Below are 18,243 nucleotides of genomic sequence, written 5' to 3'. Positions count from 1 at the left end.
TTGCAGCTGAACTCAAGTCTCTCAAACAACAGAGATGAGCAATTCTTAAAGGCTTAGACTTTTTCTCCAAATGAACAGATGAACTGGCTAGAATTGGCATGCATTTTTGTTTTCACATTAATAATTGCAGTACAATCTGCACTTTTAAAAAGATTATTAGAAAGACACCAGGAGTTTGGAGAGTGGGTGGGGTGGAAGTCCTATGAAGGGAGCCACAGACTTCAAACTACCGGTACTTAGGGAAGCCTGGGAACAAAAAAAACCACAGCCAAGCTGCTCTAGGCTAGAAAGCTATCTCCGTGTTTTATGTTAAGCAACATTCCCTGGTGAAATGTTGAAGTTTTTGCTTAGGCAAAACATCTGAGAAATTCTGAGGGAAGCAAAAGGTGCTTTGATGAATGCATTTTTTTCCAGTAGGGGTCTTCACATGCCCTCCTGGGTTATCTTGTGGGGGGTGGGAAGGCATTGTAAGCAAGCTTCCCAATTCATGGCTGCAATTAGAGGGGACCCAGGTCACCGTGAAGAATTGAGAGACAGATATGCTCTGGGAGGAAAAATAACTTCCAAAGTCACAGGTGTTTCTGATTATGCGGAGAGAAATCCTGTTTTTTCTTTCACGTCTGCAACATCTATAAGTCGACTCACCCGGAAGCCTCAGAGTTGCCAAAGCAATTGGTGTGCTGCCTGGCAAGTGACAGAACAGATTCCTGTACATCTTTTCTTATCGTTGACAAACTGGGTTTGTTGTTGTAGTCCAGATGGCACGGTTGTACATTAGGATTGTCACACAGCACATTGCACAGGAATTATTATTCACAACTAATTTATCCCAGAAGCCTGCAGAAACTGGTTGGCTGCACTTGGTTTCCTCAAAGCAGCGTGTGCATGGATTTTCATCACTGGGATAGCATGACATGATGCTAGAAAGGATTTTGAAACCTCCCATCCAATATGTTATTATAGATTATGTTTAACATATGTCAATTTTAATGAAAATCTGACAGTGTGTTTAAAGACATGCTAAGTTCAAGGGATGTACAAATAGAATGAAGCTGCATTGAGTCATAACTTTTCCTGAAACTGTTTGCCAATGTTGGGCAGAAGCTTTTGATTTTGTCCTTATGACAAAGAGATATTGGCGTGTCCTGCAATTTCTCTGTTTCATGAATGCAGCAGGCAAGGTAAGCCAGACTCTGGTTTTTTTCTGGGATATTACCTGTAGATACTGTACAGTGGTACCTCGGTTTACAAACACGATTAGTTCTGGAAGTCTGTACTTAACCTGAAGCGTACTTAACCTGAAGCGAACTTTCCCATTGAAAGTAATGGAAAGTGGATTAATCCGTTCCAGATGGTCCGTGGAATACTTAAACTGAAGCATACTTAACCTGAAGCAAACTTTCCCATTGAAAGTAATGGAAAGTGGATTAATCCATTCCAGACGGGTCCGCGGAGTACTCAACCTAAAGCGTACTTAACCCGAAGTATGAGTGTAATTGGTTCTGGAAGTCTGTACTTAACCTGAAGCGTACTTAACCTGAAGTGAACTTTCCCATTGAAAGTAATGGAAAGTGGATTAATCCGTTCCAGACAGTCCGTGGAGTACTTAAACTGAAAATACTCAAACCGAGGTGTACTTAAACCGAGGTATGACTGCACTGTATACCGTTGGGCACAGGAGTCAAGCATTTGACTGACACAACTATGCAAGCGTTGCATTTCCCGGGCTGCCTCATTGCTAGTCAGAAAAGGAATCCAGAAAAAGAAGCTATGGAAATATAGTGCCCAGGAGACTGAGCTCTGGACCAGGAAGTATCGTCTATAAAATCATTTGCCTTTGGCAAGCTGGCCTTTCTCAGCCGGCGTCTCTAAAGTGATGCACATATAATAGAATAACACTGACCTTCCATACACAATAGTTGTTCATTATATTTGAGGTAATAAATGTGCATTGATTTGGAAATTATAAAATGTTATTTTTAAGCTATGAGTTATAAGAAAACCATGCTGCTCAACAAGCTACATGCTGCTTAGCATGCTGAGGCGCTGGGATCCCCGAGGGTGTTTGGGGGTGTTCAGAAGGGATTCATTTGCTGACGCTCAGTGATGTTGGTTGGCATCCCCTGAAATGCCGCCATGGGTTGTTAAGGTGCCCAGTGTGCATATCCAGAATTTCTCCCTGTCACTTTTATTGTAGCTGTATGTAAAACGTGTGGGGACATGGGTGGTCAGGTGGTCTAAACCACTGAGCCTCTTGGGCTTGCTGATAGGAAGGTCGGCGGTTCAAAACCCTGCGACGGGGTGAGCTCCCATTGCTCTGCCCCAGCTCCTGCCAACCTAGCAGTTTGAAAGCACGCCAAAAGTGCAAGTAGATAAATAGGGACCGCTACAGCGGGAAGGTAAACAGTGTTTCCGTGTGCTGCTCTGGTTTGTCATGCTGGCCACGTGACCCGGAAGCTGTACACCGGCTCCCTCAGCCAGCAAAGCGAGATGAGCGCCGCAACCCCAGCGTCGTCTGTGAATGGACTTAACAGTCAGGGGTCCTTTACCTTTTTATGTAAAAAGTACAGTTAGCAAAAATATATAGTACACCTTACAAGGTTTCTTAACCCAACCAGTTCAGTAACAAGGTAAACCAAGATGATATACATAAGGAAAGCAATTTTAAAAACACAACAGTGTTCTGTTCATCTGACTAAATTCACCCATAAATGAACTGAATAATAAAAAAGCAAAGAAAGAAGTAAGAGGTTGATAAGTCCCCCACCCACACTTGCATCTGAAACAACACACAGCAGGACTACATATCCTGTTTTATCATTCTAATCATGAATAAGCCCCTTTTCTGCGTGAACAAATCATATTGTTGAACTCCTTCTTTATTTTTTATAAAGTTTTTGAGCTTGACCATATACCATGTTTCTCCAAAAATAAGACACCGTCTTAAATTAATTTTCCCTCAAAAAACAAAGCAAAAACACTATGGCTTATTTTCAGGGGATGTCTTATTTTTTCCCTCCTCCTCCTCCTCCTGCCGCGGCTGCTCACCTTTTTTGGCCAAATTATGTTGCGAAAATGAAGGTGTGCATTAGATTCGATGGCACACTTATATTTACCAGCAAATACTTTTTTTGTTTCAAGGTTCTGAAAATTGAGGTGTGCATTAGATTTGATGGCAGATTAGACTTGAGTAAATATGGTATCACGTTGTTCTTTAAATTCACCATTTTAGATTTATGTTCATTTTATAAATAAACACGAGAAAGAGTGTACTTTGGAAGTCTGTGTGTACATGCAGATGTCTGTCTGGAATAGAAAATGAAGGTAATTCTCAGGTAAGAAATTGCATTAAGCCTTAAACAGGTTTATTCTGGGAAATAATAGAGAATCCCTCAGAGAAATGAATGTCAGATGTTTCCAGTTTAATCCTTGATGTCTTCCTTGAAGGGCAGCTTAAATGAATTAGTTGATATAGTGCTGGAGGTTAAAATGAACAGCTCTTCATAGATTTTTCTATACCGTATTTCAAATCGGTTGGAAAGTATCTTTTTATATTGTTAACACAGGGGCCTGAAAAGGAAACTAGTGTTGAGGGCACTCTTACACAGGAAGACAAAAGCAAGAGAAATTCTAAAAGAAGAGGAATGTATAATGAACAGAAAACATATCCCTATGCCTTCTTTCTGGTGTTTGGTTTTTCTTTTTCTTTAGTTTGCTTGTTTTGGAAATTCTATATATATTCTACATTGTTTAAATAGGAAGTATTTTGGGGAAAGGAAGCCTTCATGATGTTCTCACAACAAATTTCAGTTCTGAAGGACTGGAAATAGATTGTTAGAGAATACAGGGTTTCCCTCCTGATTCTTACCATCTTATTCAACCTAGTGCTGCTGCTAATGTTCTTTCAGTACAAGGATTTTATCTTTCCCAACCCTCCAGGGTAAATTTGGGGACAATGCAGGGAAGCAGCAAGTGGGGGGGGGGGCGGCAGAGTCCTGTTGCACCAGCAGGAATCCTTGCAGTGGCTTCTGCCGGCATAACAACTTAGCTGAATGTGGCGCAATGAGTTAATTCTGAAGTCACTGTCTTGAGGGCCATATCCTCCTGAATCCATACTCTTGGCACCCAGAGGAGTTTCCCTTGAAGTGAACAACTGGTGAGGATCCACATCCCCAAGTGCACCAGACTAGATATTCAACCTGTTCAGTTGGGTGGAGATGCATGTCCAGAACTGCATCTGCTTCCACATTGGCTGCAAGTACAGCAGATCCAAGGGCAGCTTAGGTCTGCTCACATCCACACCTAAATAATTAAATTGTGAGTGGGGTAAATATTTGATGGTGTTTCCTGCTTGGCAGGGGGTTGGACTGGATGACCCTTGTGGTCTCTTCCAACTCTATGATTCTATGATTCTATATATATATATATATATCTGCCAGCACACATGTCATGTAGCCACACACCTCAGGAACCATGGCCAGCTACAGCTCCCTGTTGATTATAAAATTAGAAGCAAAACTGGCTTCTCCTCCTTACTGTGGCCCTCTTGCTCAGCAGCAGCTGCTAGTTTCTTTTTTTTCTTCTATGAGCACTCTCTATAATCTATTTTAAATCCTTTGCCTCAATACACAGATACACACCTATCTCACTGCCCAGGCTTCATTGTAAACTGCTGAGTATATTTCATATATCAATGTGGCAGCACTCACAAGTTTAAAATACGCTTGCAAGGATTCTCCAGGCATTTTCTTGGCAACTGTGCAGCCAGGCTGCATGCTTCATGACAGCTTCTGACAGGCTCCATCTCTGGTACCCATTTTGGAAATCCAACTCGGAAATTGTCTGTCAGTTTTTGTAAAGGCACTGAGGTCTCTCTCTCTCTCTCCCCCCCCCCATTGCCTTTGTTATTTTATATCAGAAAAGAAGCATCCATATTATTCTTCAGGAGGTTTCTAGCAAACAAGAAACCCCATTAACTCCTTCCATCTATCTTCCAGAGGAAGGGCACTTGATTTTCTACTTCTGGGCCTAAAGCCACTGGCCAGTGATTTAAGTTAAAGTCTGTGTAAGCAAGCATTAGCCCAGTTTGATGATGTCTTTAGTTGTTCCGCTAAAATGCCAACAGTTGATCAATTCTGTGTCATTACACCAGCTGACCTTCTGAAAATCATTACATCAGTAAATAAGATTCCTACTTACTTTAGACTCTGCACCAGAACAAATTCGCTCTTGAATTTATTGGCGTGCTTTGTGGACTCTGTTGGGCTAGAGCAGGCATCCCCAAACTGCGGCCCTCCAGATGTTTTGGCCTACAACTCCCATGATCCCTAGCTAGCAGGGCCAGTGGTCGGGGAAGATGGGAACTGTAGTCCAAAACATCTGGAGGGCCGAAGTTTGGGGATGCCTGGGCTAGAGAGTCCACTCACCAGCATCCCCTGCCCCCATCTATTGTGTGTGCTCTATGTATTTGTACGAATTTGACTATAACAATTCTTGATTCTGTGCTGTGCCTTATATATTGCATTTGGTTGTGTGAAGCTGAAGGAAAATACCAATTGCTCATTCTGATCTTTCATTACCCTTTCATTGTTTGGTCAAGACCTCAGAGAATAGTTACAAGGAGCCTTTTTTCAAAGCTGTAGCTTCTTCTTCTTGTTTTTTTTTTACTTAAGCCTCAATGATGAATAGATTTCCAATGCCTCTGTGTTAAAGGGGCACTACTCTCCTCCATCTGCAAATAACTGTTCCCACACCAGCTTGATTTTTTTTTAAAAAAAAAAACCTGGTTAGCCCTAGTTCGCATGGTTTGCAAGCTAATCTCTTGCCACAAGGGCTGTGCCAAAAATGTATTCTGCATTCCCCATTGACTATTGACAATAGAAACTGGATTCAAAACTTTGCTGAAATCCTCATGAGTGGGTGTGGGGTTATATTTCTTCATGGTTATCTTACTTTTGTGGTGGTGTTTTGAGGATTCTTCCTTTCACGCCCCAAATCATCTCTGCAGCTTTTCCGGGTGTCCATGTTTCAGTTAAAGTCCAGGGGGGTTAAAAAATGAGTCGACTCCTTCAATGGGGCTTTTTCAGATCAGGAAGCATGGGCAGCTACATCCAGGATCACTTGCAGAGTGATAGAGAAACCTCCACTATTTACACCCTACAAGCCTCACCAACTTTGCAAACTCAGCTCCCACAGAAATATTAAATGAGTTCTAGACTACTCTGATAATGAGGCAGAAGATCTTTCCAGGAATGCTCTCTCTCATATAATGTGTTTGTGTGTTACATCTTTTTGTTTCTTGCAAAACCCAGAACATAGAATCATAGAAGAATCATAGAGTTGGAAGAGACCACAAGGGCCATCCAGTCCAACCCCCTGCCAAGCAGGAAACACAATCAAAGCATTCTTGACATATGGCTGTCAAGCCTCCGCTTAAAGACCTCCAAAGAAGGAGACTCCACCACACTCCTTGGCAGCTAATTCCACTGCCGAACAGCTCTTACTGTCAGGAAGTTCTTCTTAATGTTTAGGTGGAATCTTCTTTCTTGTAGTTTGAATCCATTGCTCCGTGTCCACTTCTCTGGAGCAGCAGAAAACAATCTTTCTCCCTCCTCTATATGACATCCTTTCATATATTTGAACATGGCTAACCTTCTCTTCTTCAGGCTAAAGATACCCAGTTCCCTAAGCCGTTCCTCATAAGGCATCATTTCCAGGCCTTTGACCATTTTGGTTATAATATTAATAATATTAATCGTGAATCGCTGAGGTGGAGATTCAACCCACCAATTTGATTCATTTCATAGAGGGAGAAACGGGTTTCCGAGGGCAACGGGAACCCTGAACCCACAAAGGAAAATTTTGGGGTACAAGGGCAAAGCGGCACGGTGACAGGGCTTAAAATAGCCTTAAAACAGGCTGGGAAAACAAGAAGAAAGAAACGGAGCCCTTGCGCTTTTGAAACACCCACCCCCTATGAGATGCCTCAAGATGGGGCACAATTTGACGGCGACTATTGCAACAAGAGCAAGGCTCAGAATGGAATCTTTTTTTAAAAAACTGGGACTTACCATAGCCTTGCTTTGGGAAGCTGCTGGAGTGGAGATAAAAACCAGAACAAAGAAAGGAGCTTGTCTGTAATTCCGGAGGACACACAAACTGCGGACAAAAAACAACACGGGAAAATACAGAAAAGCAAGGTAAGATCCCAGAAATCCAAGAAGGGAAGGGAAGGGAACCCCCTCCCCAAAGCGCCTGGTCTGGAGGTACCCATATTTTTTCTGGGGAAAGGACGAGGTGGAGAAATGCAGCGGAATAAGAAGGAGAGAGGAGCATGGGCATCCCTTACCGATTTAGACGGGGTAAATACAGACAGAAAGAGGCAAACTGGGATGATGAGGAAAGGAGTCTGAAATCCTTTAACGTTTAAAGGCACACGGAAAACAAAGAGACATAGAGATAAAAAGATTTGACCAGAGGAGCAGACAGAGAGACCACTGGGAAACACAAGAGGGGAAGAAGGGGCAGCCAAGAAATAACCCGCTGGAAGCCCGATTGGAATTAAAGTAAACGGGAGCAGTAGAGAAGATAAGAGGGGAAGTCTAACTGGAACTCAATAGAAAGTATTAGATAATGGCGTCAAAGAGGTGCTGATTCACTATAAACCGGAAGGTGAACAGTACAAGAAGCAGGAAGGAGAAGGGATAAAACTGGAAAAAGAAAGGAAGATTCAGCGACACCTAGTGGACTCCCAATCAATTGATTGAGCAAGTAAAGGAAGCAACCCAATATGTAAAGCAACTACCTCTGAAAACCCCTCCTCCCAACAACCATTTGAAAATGTCAACTTAGAAGACTAAATCCTTTCCCCCCCTCAGGGAGTTATCCATCCCAAAGGCAATTCTAAAATACACGTAAAATTGCTACTATTGCAAAATAAACTCAGGAGAGGTAAACATGGAAAATAAAAGACTTAATACCCAAACTACCCTTATGGCAGCAGGCATTCCAATGTGGAGGCAGTCCAATGAGACGGCAGTCCAATGTGGAGACAGAACCGATGGACTTAAGAGAATTGATATTAGGAATGAAAACAGAGATTAATGAGATAATGGACTCTATGAATGAAAAATTAGACAAAATGGGAAATAAGATTGAACAAAATTTTAAAATGATTGAACAGAAATCTAAAGCAATAGTGGATTTAAACAAGCAACGTGAGGAGCTACAAGAAAGAAGTAAAGAGATGGAAAAAGCTACCCAGGACTTGACATCGAAAATAAACAAACAAGAGGAAGTCGTGAAGAAGCATACAGAGGATTATAGAGAGTTCAAGAAAAATCAAGAAAAAATGAAGGAGGAAATACAAAGATTAAAAGACACACAAGAATCTATCTGGGATGCACTCGCGATGCAGGAACTAAGGCAAAATGATTTGACATTGAGATTTAGAGGCCTGAAGGAGAATTCAGAAGAGAATGTGGAAACTACCATCATCAAAGGACTGGCGGAATGGATGGATTTGCAAGAGGAAGATGTGTCTATATGTATAGATAAAGCATTTAGACTGAAATCAAAACAGGCAAGAGCCGGCAATTGGCCCAGTGACTGCTTAGTCTTTTTAAACTCTAGAATACTAAGGGACAGAATAATGCAGCATAAAAAGACTCAGAAGCTGAAAATAGAGGATAAAGAAATCGTCATAATGAGAGAGATTCCGCCAAGACTTCTGAGAAAAAGATCGAAATATAAACTGCTGGCTGATGCGCTACAGAGGAACAATATATTTTATAAATGGGAATTTCCGGAGCGGATAACCTTCACTTAGAAGCAGAATAGAAGGAGGTTAACCTCAGAGTTTGAGGTAGAAAAGTTCTGGAGGAAATATGAAAAGTTTTTTGGGGAGGAGTGAAAGGGAAGAAAGGGGATAAAGACAAGTCAGAAAGTGACGAGGACTAAGCTGACATAAATCAAAGTAAAGGGAAAAATCTGCCCTGGATGTAAGTGGTTTTAAATAATGTTTTGATTTGATATTAGCTGATATTGTAGTCCCCCCCCCCCTTCTTTTCTTCTTTTTGGTTGGTTGTGCTGTTGTAATTCCTCCCCCTTTTTTGGTTTAAAGAAGGAATAAACATAAAGGAAACTAAATAAAACAAGTGTAGAAAAAGAATTAAATAAAAATGGATTTAAAAATCATGATTTGGAATGTGAATGGGTTAAATAGTGAAGTAAAAAGAAACAGAGTGGAGCATTTATTGATGAAGAGGAAATCAGATATAATTTGCTTACAAAAGACACATATCACAAAAATCATCGTAGGCTGCTGGTGAACAAAAAAAATAGGGGAGGAATTTATCTCTTCAGATGTAACTAAAAAGAAGGGGCTAGTATTTTATATTAATCCCAATTATCAGAAAATTAGAAAATTATCAGAAATTAGAAAATACCCTATTAGATTATAGTGATCAAAAAACCATTCTGATGGGAGACTTTAATGGGGTGTCCCTTCCAAGGTCACCTGCATATTCCCGGAGGACTGATTTTGCTGCTCGTCTTCATATTCCTGATCAACTGTGATGAGGGAGAGATCTTCAAATGGAGTCTGTTCTTCGTCTTCCATGTTAAGGAAGAGCACTTCAAATCGATTGTGTAGTTCTAAACACTCAGAGCGATCCCTGGGCCTTCTACTTCTATGAGTCATGTTCCTCCATACATCTGGCTCCTGTGTTGGGGAACTGACCTCCTCCTCAGGGACGTCCCCTGTCTCCTCCTGGTATGCGCCTTCTAGCACGCTCCCATCCTGGCACTGATCTACAGCCACAGGTCCAGAAACACTTCAGCATCTTCTGCTTGTAAACCAAGTCAAAACAGCAGCTGCACTCCCACCCTCTGAGTGGCAATGCAGGGGGGTGATCTGGGAATGCAGAAATGATCAGTAAATGATCTGTGGCAGCCTATCCATTTCCATTACATAAGGTACACATTGCCCATGATGTTTGTGTTCTGACATACTTAAAGGATAGAATGCTTTGATGGTGTTTCCTGCTTGGCAGGGGGTTGGACTGGATGGCCCTTGTGGTCTCTTCCAACTCTATGATTCTATGATACTTATGATAGGACTTAAATCTGTGGATTTTGTATTCTGCCTTATGGTACAGAGTGGATTTAGAGAGCTGGCAATTAATAGGTCAGATGTTAAAAAGTATTATTTCTGGGCTGCATCAATAGGAGTATAGCATCTAGATCTAGGGAAGTAATAGTACCACTGTATTCTGCTCTGGTCAGTCCTCACCTGGAGTACTGTGTCCAGTTCTGGGCACCACAGTTCAAGAAGGATACTGACAAGCTGGAACGTGTCCAGAAGAGGGCAACCCAAATGGTCAAAGGCCTGGAAACGATGCCTTATGAGGAACGGCTTAGGGAGCTGGGTATGTTTAGCCTGGAGAAGAGAAGGTTAAGGGGTGATATGATAGCCATGTTCAAATATATAAAAGGATGTCATATAGAGGAGGGAGAAAGGTTGTTTTCTGCTGCTCCAGAGAAGCGGACATGGAGCAATGGATTCAAACTTCAAGAAAGAAGATTCCACCTAAACATTAGGAAGAACTTCCTGACAGTAAGAGCTGTTCGGCAGTGGAATTTGCTACCAAGGAGTGTGGTGGAGTCTCCTTCTTTGGAGGTCTTTAAGCAGAGGCTTGACAGCCATATGTCAAGAATGCTTTGATGGTGTTTCCTGCTTGGCAGGGGGTTGGACTGGATGGCCCTTGTGGTCTCTTCCAACTCTATGATTCTATGATTCTAAAAGGAAAAACTATTTCAAAAGATTTCAGCTAGAACAGCCAGAATCAATGTGCATGAACAAACTTTTTAAAAGGTTATCATGTTCTTGCCACCAGATGATTGGCAGCAATGAAAATAACTGATTGGTGATATTTCAGGGCCTTTATTTGATACACATTTGTCAGCCTTTTTGCCATGACATTTAACAAATATGGAGAAAAGAAACATGTTAACAGAAATAAAGACAGCTTGAGCACAAGGTTATGATTTGGGTGCTGGTGTTTTAATCTGGTCCAAGCTGCGGTGTTAACTTTTAAATAAAAAAAGGGGGATTGGTATTTTTCGTGGGCACATGAAATTCACCTGAACCGTGTTTCTCACGAAGGAAAAAGGGGACATACAAACAACTAATCTTTGTTTAATGCAATCCTTCTTTCGTTGACATAACTTCAATCAGATGATGATGATGATGATGATTATATAATACCAGGCATATACTGCAGATAGAAACATACTGTATATGGGGAATTTATTAAAAGAATCACTATCTAGAAAAAGTAAGGTGGCTGCAAGCAATAAGTTCCCAAGTTTTGCAAGTTTTTTAATTAGAACTATTTTTGGGGGGAAGTTAGCTCTCTGCTTGACTCCCAGGTGTTGGCACAATGGTATCAACATATTCCTACAATAGATCATTTCCATACTCTTGATGTTCATAAAGTCTTCTAAGGATAACACTCTTCCTCCCTAACCAACATTCTCAAGATATTCGAATGCAGCGTTGTGTGTGGTGGCAGAGAGGAAAGAGGCAAAGGAGGCATCATTCCTGACACAGCAGGCGACTTGGGGAGGGTGGGAGGGGGACTGTCTGGTGGCATTTGTAGTAAAAATGCTCCGCGAAAGTTCATTCATTCACCCATTCTTCATTTATTTGTATGCTGCTTTTTCACACACGCACACCTAAGTCAAGCTCAAAGCAGCTGACAGCAAACAAACAAGGGCACATTTCAAACAAACACTACAAAAGCAATTTTACAATAACAGAGCAAAACAATAGCAAATATAATAATATGCCAAAAAACCCAACCTTCCAATACTATAAATACAAGATTATGTAGACAACATGCAGCATCTAATAGCAGTTCCCCCTCCGATGAGCAGTTCCCCCTCTCCCATGCAACCGCTCAGCATAGCTGCCAAGTTATCCCTTTATTTAAGGGAAATTCCATTATGCTGAATAGGCTTCCTCGCGAGAAAAGGGAAAACTTGGCAGCTATGCCGCTCAGGGTCCCTCTCCTGCAGCAGCTTCTTATAAGGCTTGCAAGGGCAAGGTGGGGGGGGGGGTCACTGGAAACACTCTTCCCGAGGTGAACTTACTGGATCCCTACTGAAGGAGCACCCTCAATGCTAGATATCATCACACTGAGATTCTGAGTTTAGGAAAGTCAGAAAGCTTTTTTTTCTTTTTTGAGGATATGTATGCTTGATAGAAAAGCTTGTAGTTCTGTCTAACTAAGATGAAGGTGCCTTGAGCATAGCTGCCAAGTCTCCCGTTTTCCCCGGGAAATCCCCGTTTTTCCATCTGTTCCTAGCTGAAAAAAACAGAATTTTTTGTTTCCCCCCAGTTTATTCTGGCGCAGTGGCCATTTTGGAACTGGGCGGAGCATGCTCAGAAGCAACTTTTGATCATAGCTGCCAAGTTTTCCCTTTTCTCGCGAGGAAGCCTATTCAGCATAAGGGAAAATCCCTTAAAAAAAGGGATAACTTGGCAGCTATGCTTTTGATGCTGCTCCGCCCAGTTCCAAAATGGCGGCAGCGCTACTTCCGGTCTGCTATTTCCAGCCCGGTCCCTTATTTCTCTGACAGCAACTTGGCAGGTATGGCCTTGAGCCATGCTTGCTCTTGCATGTCAGCAGGGGAGACCCAAAAGATGTATCCTTTCCCAAGAAGGAAGAAGAAGAAGAAGAGGCCAGCAACCCTAAGTGTATCAGTCTAGCACCAAGGGGGAAGTGACCACAGGTTTGGCAAGAAATGACTGTCTAGGAAATTTGGAGGTCCCTCTATCTGCTCTTTCCCCTGCAGACACACCCACTGCCAGTTCAAACTGAGCTGAATCCCAGCACTTCCAACACTGTCTACAGGGGGAAGGGGATTCTCGCCATGCGCCTTCCTCCACATCACAATCTCGCAGAATCACCCCAGCCCTCTAAACCGTTGTTTGGTGAGTCAGAAAGACCATGATTCTCTCCATGTGCAATATTTGGCAGTGGAAATAATTCATTGGCAGCAGAGTGAGAGAGATTTGCCCCCCCCACTGCGACCACACAGGGCCTGCAAGGACCAAATGCAAGCTGTGGAAATGCCAGACTTTCCACAGTCCAGATTGTGCAATAATATGATTCATAAGAATGACTGTTATTTATGCTAGCAAGTAGAGAGACCTTTCCTGCCCTAATTCATCTTTCCTTGGTCATCTGCAAAAGTATTATTATTCCCTCTCACTTACTCAGGTATTAAATTAGCTATTAAAAGACATATTTTAGAGTGGAAAATGCCATCACAAACAATGCTGGGCTGTATTATTAATTTATATTGTTTTCCATTACTGTGTGCGTCACCATTTTTAGGTCCTTTATTACCTCACCCACCTGTCCAAATCACACCCACAGGAAGAGATATAAGGGATTGTAAAAATTGAGGTTTTTGTTTGTTCACTCTCATCCAACACTTTGAAGAAAACCTGCCCAGAGGCAAGGGCAACTGCAACCTTTGTGAAGGTCTCTGGTAAACTATTATTTATGTGACTATTGTGAAGTTGTTCCATATTTTAAAGGGCAGTATTGCCAGATTGAGAGACACGCTTTAGGAAAATACATCAAGCATTAACCTTATCTGCCTTCCCAACGAAAGTGAAGAGGGGGAGAAACAGCACCAGCAATGCGGTGACAGCACAAAAGCACATTTCTGGGACACAAAAGGCAGTGAAATGCAATTTCTGGCTCTGTGCTTTCCATCATCATTATTACTGTTGCTTAAATGACAGCATATATACATCTAGGGGTGCTCTAAATATGACATTACTGGCACGGTAGCTGCCCAAACCAACACTCACATGGGACAATTGTCACATTTGCATTTTGGAAGGCACAACATACCCCATGAAGTAGTTGTGAATCACATACTTCACTGTCTACATCCATACAAACATCCAAGAACAGATCCTCACAAACACACCAGCAGAACCTTAACCAGGAACTTTCTATCTTCTACCTAAAATACAGAAACCAGGAAATCCAGGAAATCTCAGGTATTGGCACTATTACAGTGGGTGTTTTCAGCTATAAGGACTCTGTTCTGAAACCATATGCCATCAGTGCTCCCAGCTACGTATGTGACACCACAGATTTTCTGAGGAAAATACAATATTTGAATAATCTTCCTAACAATACTATACTAGCCACTATGGATGTGGAATCTCTGTATACCAACATCCCACACAACGATGGTTTACAAGCCATAAGGAACACCATTTCAGATAAAATCACAGCAGACTTTGCTACCAAACTCTGCCATTTTGTCCTTACCCACAACCACTTCAAATTTGGTGATGACCTGTTCCTCCAGATCAGCGGCACAGCTATGGGCACCCACATGGCCCCACAGTGTGCCAACATCTTCATGGCAGATTTAGAACAACGTTTCCTAAACTCCTATCCACTCAAACCTCTCTTGTATCTGCGATACATTGACAATATTTTTATTATCTGGACACATGGTCCACAGACCCTGGAAACCTTCCACCAGATATTCAATGACTTTCACCCCACCATCAACCTAACAATGAACCAATCTATGCAAGAAATACATTTTTGGACACCACTATAAAAATACAGGATGGTTGTATAGACACCACCTTATACCATAAACCAACTGAGCGACAAACATATCTACATGCTTCTAGCTACCATCCCAAACATACCAAACAATCCATCTTATACAGCCAGGCCCTACGTTACAACCGCAACTATACAGCCAGGCCCTACGTTACAACTAAGAAATCTACAGCAAACCTTTTAAGAACTAAAATATCTGCCCAATGAAGTTAAACAACAGATCAACAGAGCCAGACTCATACCCAGAGAGAACTTGCTGCAAGACAGACCCAAAAAAGAAAATAACAGAACACCACTAGTAATCACATACAGCTCTCCTAGACAATGACAGTTCTCTTTCTCAAACTCTGGGAGGAAGACCTTTCATTGCCTACAGACAGCCACCCAATCTTAAACAACTCCTCATCCACAATAATACAACCACCAGACTTAACATGGACACTGGTACCAGAGCCTGCAATAAACCCAGATGCCAACTTTGCTGCCACATACACTCGGACAACACCATTACTGGCCCCAACAACATCCAACATAGCATCTCAGGACTATTTAATTGCTCATCTTCTAACATTGTGTATGCCATCAAATGCCAACAGTGCCCTTCAGCTCTCTATATTGGACAAACAGGCCAAACCCTACGCCGAAGGATAAATGGACATAAATCTGACGTCAGGAATCACAAGACAGAGAAACCAGTAGGAGAACACTTCAATCTTCCAGGACATTCTATACAAGATCTCAAAGTAGCTGTCTTATTACAGAAGAATTTCAGAAATAGACTGGAAAGAGAGGTTGCTGAACTGCAGTTTATCACTAAACTTGGAGCCATGGAGAAACCTGGTCTAAATAAAGACATTGGATTCTTATCTCATTGTACATGGTAAAGCTATCTTTAGCCATCTCACCCATTGCTTTTCCTGCGGGACCAATTTGCAGTCGTAAACAGTCGTAAATGCTTCCTGTAAGACCAAATGCAGTCATAAACAGTCCGGTTCCCACCACCCTTCTGAGTGGTGCCCCTCCCCACACTCTCACTATATGTGGGGATCTGGTGACTTCTGTTTCAGTGTATCTGAAGAAGTGTGCATACACACGAAAGCTCATACCAATGACAAACTTTGTTGGTCTCTAAAGTGCTACTGGAAGAAAAAATAATAATTTTTTAAAATTTTGTTTCACTGTCTACAAATGTGATAAATGGAGCCCCAAAACCTAGAGCAGCAGTTTTCATGCCTGCCATGCTCCTTGTGTCCAATCTGAATCAGAAGCCCCATCTCCCTGTTGCCACACCTGTGTGGGGATGCATTGCATAGGCCACACATGCACAACCTAAGACTGAGACTCCTTAGCTCACTATTTATGGCTCCCTCAGGGGAATTTTAAGAGCTCACTGTGTGTAGCGCATTCTTTGTCAGAATTGTACTGTAGGTGGCAAGGAATAAATAGGTTAAAAAGGGAGAATCCCCTGGAAACCAAGATCCAGGTTTGGACCAAGTACTCTTTGGTGAGAGAACCCCAGTAGAGGTTTAAAATCACAAATTATGCAGCAAAGTACATAGCTGCCAAGTCTCCCGCTGAAAAATGCAGGATCAGCGGCAGCACGGCACCGGAAGTCGCTTCTACGCATGTGCATAGAAGCAACGTCTGGTGCCGCTCTGCCCTGATTTCCGGTGCCCAGGCATGGGCAGAGTGGCACCCCAAATGTAGCCTCTGTGGCAGGTAGGAAATCCGGGGGATTTCCGGGAATTTTTCCTATTTGGGATAACAGCGGGAAACGGATTAAAATCTGGGGGTTTCCCGCGAAAAACGGGAGACTTGGCAGCTACGGCAAAGTAAAGTGTGGAAATTTAGGCACTTAGACCTTTAAAATATGCACTTCTAAATTTCTTACAAAGTTCTCTTCTTCCTCTAGCACAGAAAAAGCACACTTGTTCAGCAAGTTAAAAAATTGTTTTCTTGTAAAGTTTCCAAAGGTCAGATTCATGTGCTTCAGAATAGGTTGCACAGGCAGTAAAACTCAAAACCTCTTCAGACAGGGAGCTTCTCAGGACAGCTTCGTCTATGGCATTAACCCCTCCATGCATTAACTAGACTTAATCATGCTTATTATCCAACAGGAACAGGCCCAATAACAGTGGAATTGGGGGGTAGGAGAGTGTTAGTGGTAGATTTGGTGTTGCTTCTTCCCTCCTAGGATTCAGAGGCATGCAGTGAAGTTGGCACCATTTTCCCCATTTTTCCCAACCACACTGGATGGCCCTCTCTTAGACTTGCTGGTGCATTGAACACCTTGCGAGTTGTCACTGCCAGACTCAGAGAGGGACTGCAGAACCTGAAGTGTGGTAGACACAGAAACAGTGTGACTTAGAATTGAAGGAACAAATGCAGTGGGTAGTAGTCATGATTCTCATCATCACCATCATGAACAAACCAAAGCTACACTGGAGTGTACCAGTGTACCAATTTTGCAGACCCCTATCCTCAGATCCCACTGTGAATACTAAAAGGAACTGCACAACTTGATGAAATAATTTCCTTCCTTGACCTGCCTTTCACAGCAATGTTCCCAAAGAGAATAAGTAGGGAACACAATTGGGCTTACTTCCAGCTTGTGGGGCCCTCCCTGGTTAGCCACTGTTGGACGAGATAGGCCTTTTGTCTGATCCAATGGGTCTCCTATGTTTTTGACTAATATTGAGATCAGCTTTACTCAAAGCATGTGAACAGAATACTGGCACTCATAATGAAGTGTCCCACTTGCAAGCCCCTTTAGACAACTTGTGATAACTCCCCATTTGCATGTTTCTTTGAAAACATATCACATGAGAGTGTGCATCTTCCCACCCACCAGCCACCCTGCTTCGAATGGCTCTAAATGTCTGAAATGGGTGTGTGTAACAAGGCAGATTTTTGATAACGGACATCACAGTTCTTATTTCAGAAGCCCCAATTCTATCACCTTAGATGGCAGTTTTTTTGAATCAAGGCATTGCAAATGAATGTAGCCCCTGTTGATAACAGAACATAAAAGAATGGATGGTTAACAACCCTCTGGGGCCATTTGTTAAAAGGAAGAGAAATAATAACTTGCTCAGTAATGCAGCTTGCTAACCTAATTAAATGTGTCCTTAGCCCAACATCTGTCTTTGTAATGAACTCAGTGCTGTTTAATGCTGTTAGGCGCCAGCAATATCCTTTGCCTTGTGTTTAAATGTATGTTGATAACCTGTGGATGACATTTGTAATGTAGCTGATGAAGTATCTGAATTTAATCATTTCCCTCCTGAAAAAAGGGCTTTGTCCACTGCTAGTTAAAATTCAGATGTGCTCTAGCAACCTCTGCAATCTCACACATTGTGCATGTAGCCTCCTCTTTACGAAGCACTTGGAATATTTTGGTGTCCCTATATCTAATTCAAAATATAAACAATAATAAACAATAACATAAACATTGTCTTTCAAAATGAAACAAAATCTACAGTAATATGGGAAATAATGTTTATTCTTGCATACTTCCAGTTTATATTTGAAAAGTTTTCACCTACCTTTTCTATTTGCAAAGTCTTTGATCAGA

General features: G+C 42.1%; 1 protein-coding gene across 1 annotated transcript in view; it reads left to right on the top strand.

Moving 5' to 3' along the window:
* CNTNAP2 (contactin associated protein 2) overlaps positions 1 to 18,243 on the top strand; it is an 836,988-nt gene that overhangs the window by 548,585 nt on the left and 270,160 nt on the right. The gene's annotated exons all lie outside the window — the stretch shown is intronic.

Source organism: Zootoca vivipara, chromosome 11, assembly GCF_965207765.1.
Source record: "Zootoca vivipara chromosome 11, rZooViv2.hap1.1, whole genome shotgun sequence".
NCBI lineage: Eukaryota > Metazoa > Chordata > Lepidosauria > Squamata > Lacertidae > Zootoca > Zootoca vivipara.
Note: the sequence above shows the minus strand (reverse complement) of the source record. Positions and strands in the feature narration are given on the sequence as shown.